Raw genomic sequence first — 2,716 nt, 5'->3', positions numbered from 1 at the left:
AGCAGATGGATTTCAATCCCAACACTGGCTTGGTGCCCCTGGGCTCACCCAGGGAGCCTGGGTTTATCCCCTTCCCCTTCAAATCTCATTTAAAGCCCTCCACCAGCCCCAAAACTCATGGCTTAGAACTCTTTTCCCCCACGAGACAGGTGAGACACTTGTCACCAGCAGCCTCAGTGCCCGTAAAACACCAGAAAAGCCAAAATTCCACATAAGACAGGTGGATCCTATGGAAAAATAAAACCCCACTTACAGCAGGTGTTGATTAGTTGGAGGGACACTCTTTATCAACATGAACAACGTGAGCAACCATTGGTGGGTGTTAATCCCTGGGACAAAACCAGAGAGATATCCAGGAATGCCTCTTGCACAGAGAGGCCGCACAATTCCGTGTGGGATGGCTCTGGCCAGCAAAGGAGTTGTCAGGAGTGGGATTCAAACCCACGCCTCCAGGGGAGACTGCGACCTGAACGCAGCGCCTTAGACCGCTCGGCCATCCTGACCTATGGAACCTGCTCCCCTGCATCCTGAAATTCCTGTGAAATTGTTTTCCATCAAGTTTGTCTTTTTAGTGTGTGGAGCATTTCCTTCGGCATCCAGGATTCTCCTCTAGGAAGCAAAGAACAGCCTGAACTCTGGAACAGACAGGAGAGTGCAGCCAGGTAGGGGTTGGTTTCTTCTCCCAAGTAAAAAAGAGATAGGAGAAGAAACAGCCTAAAATTGCACCAGGAACGGTTCAGATGGGATATTAGGACAAATTTCTTTAGTGAAAGGGTGGTCAAGGGTGGGAATGGGCTGTCCAGGGAAGTGCTGGAGTCACCAGTCCCTGGAGGTGTTCCAAGGTGTGTGGATGTGGCTCAGGGATATGGTGTGGTGGTGAGCATAGTGCTGGGTTAGTGATGGGCCTCAGTGATCTCAGAGGTCTTCTCCAAATTTAATTATTCTGTGAAAAGGCTCGGAGTTCTCTCTATCCTCACTTACAGCTAAGTTAACAATTAGTTAAGAGGTTAATAATTAGCTTAGGGTGGGCCTATCCAGTGCAAATACCAAACACCAGCTTAATGAAGGAGGTAAAAACCTTAAAGAACCTCGAGAATCAGAATAAAAAAAGAGCTACAATAATTTCTGGCATATCCCATTATCTCTGCCAGCTCCTTTTTATTTCTTTCTCTTTGTTTAATTTTTTTCTTTCCCTGCAGAGTGCTGGAATTTGTCCAACAGACTTTAGATTAATTGACAGCGGCATATGCATGAGCTGATGGCTGCTGCAGCGACAAGGTTTTCCCTTCCTCCAAAGCTCAGTGCAACTCCCCAGAGAGGATCTGAGCAAGGTCATCTCTTCCCTTTGAAGGTGGAAACAGGGGAACAGCAGGACTTTGCAGGGTCCAGAAACAGGGCTGAGGAAATTCAGTTTCAATTGAAAAGAGAGATTTCTTTCCAAGAGAAAGGGAAATTGAGGTAAGCAACAAATCTTCCAGAGTGAGCAGGAGTGGCTCACAAAATATATCTGAGAAAGAGAAAGCCATGCAAAATAAATTTCACCCTTTATGCATCAGATACTGGGGGGCTGGAACTTTAAGGTTTTTTCCAACCCAAACCAGTCTGTATTCTGTACTATTTTAAGGAGGTTGGGTGGTAACAATCCATGGCCCTGAACAGGGCTGAGGGTCTTCATGAGGGTCTTCACAGGAGAACAGAGTTGATATTTACTGAGGCAGAAGGGGATAGGGCTCAGAGCATTCAGAGTCCCTTCCAGCTCAAACCAACCTATGATTCTATAGCTCTCTATAAAACCTATAGCTATAAAATATATATATATAAATATATATAAAATATATATTTTACATGGAACTCTTATAACTGTATCATTACAGATGAAAACTTCAGCATCCCTTTTAACTTTATCCTGCTGAAGGATTTCCTGAGCTTTTAAGGGAAGAGTTGCAGGATTTCTATAATTATCAGCTGCTTCTGCCCACATTCCTGGTTGATGGGAAATCGTTAGTCTTGAGCCTTGGCTAATGGGCCATGTTAGAGACACAGAGGAGATTTTGGCACTACAAATTCAAGTCTGTGTCGCCACTGCCTGTCACAAGGATGTGGCCTTAATGACAATGACCCTTTGCCCTGGGAGGCATCAGTGGGAGAGAAGGGAATCAAACTCTTGGGAATTGAGTATCAACCTGACATCAAAGCGATGTACCTCGTGTCTTTTATAAATTTAAAGGCAGAAATGGAGAAAAAGGGCAGGAGGGCAAGTCAGGGGTTTCTTTGTTGGTTTAAAAGACGTCCTGGTCAACCCCTGTTCCTCAAGCTCCTTCAGGCTCCTTCAGGTGTGGGTGGCATCTGGGTGTGGGTGGCCATGGGTGAGTAAGAAAGGTGTTTTGCAGAGCTCCAGCTGGCGAGGAATGAGCTGTGCAAGGCTCCGAGGGGGAAACACAATGCTGAGGGGTATCCATTGGGTAAACATTCCGCATTTGGATTGCTTTGTATGAGAATAAACAGCCGGCACAAAGGAAGCTGCCAACTCCCCATCAACACCACCACGTCCTTTTAAGTTTTTTTTTTTTTTTTTAACAGCTTCACAGATTCCCAGGCAGGATCGTGTAGCAGTTTTGAAATCAATGAGGCATTTGCCATTTCCCTCTCACCTTGCCTGCCTTTGGATTGGCACAGCTCCACAGCTCAGGTTTTATGCCTGTGGATCTCTCTTGCT

The 2,716-nt window shown here is 45.7% G+C and overlaps 1 non-coding gene across 1 annotated transcript; it reads right to left on the bottom strand.

Annotated features, from left to right (window-relative positions):
- Nucleotides 1–420: 420 nt before the first annotated feature.
- TRNAL-CAG (transfer RNA leucine (anticodon CAG)) lies at nucleotides 421–503 on the bottom strand. Its single transcript has one exon. It is a non-coding gene; the product is annotated as a tRNA-Leu (tRNA).
- Nucleotides 504–2,716: the final 2,213 nt, after the last annotated feature.

Source organism: Ammospiza nelsoni, chromosome 1 (genome assembly GCF_027579445.1).
Source record: "Ammospiza nelsoni isolate bAmmNel1 chromosome 1, bAmmNel1.pri, whole genome shotgun sequence".
NCBI lineage: Eukaryota > Metazoa > Chordata > Aves > Passeriformes > Passerellidae > Ammospiza > Ammospiza nelsoni.
The sequence above is the reverse complement of the archived record's forward strand: the minus strand, read 5'-3'. Positions and strand labels throughout refer to the sequence as shown.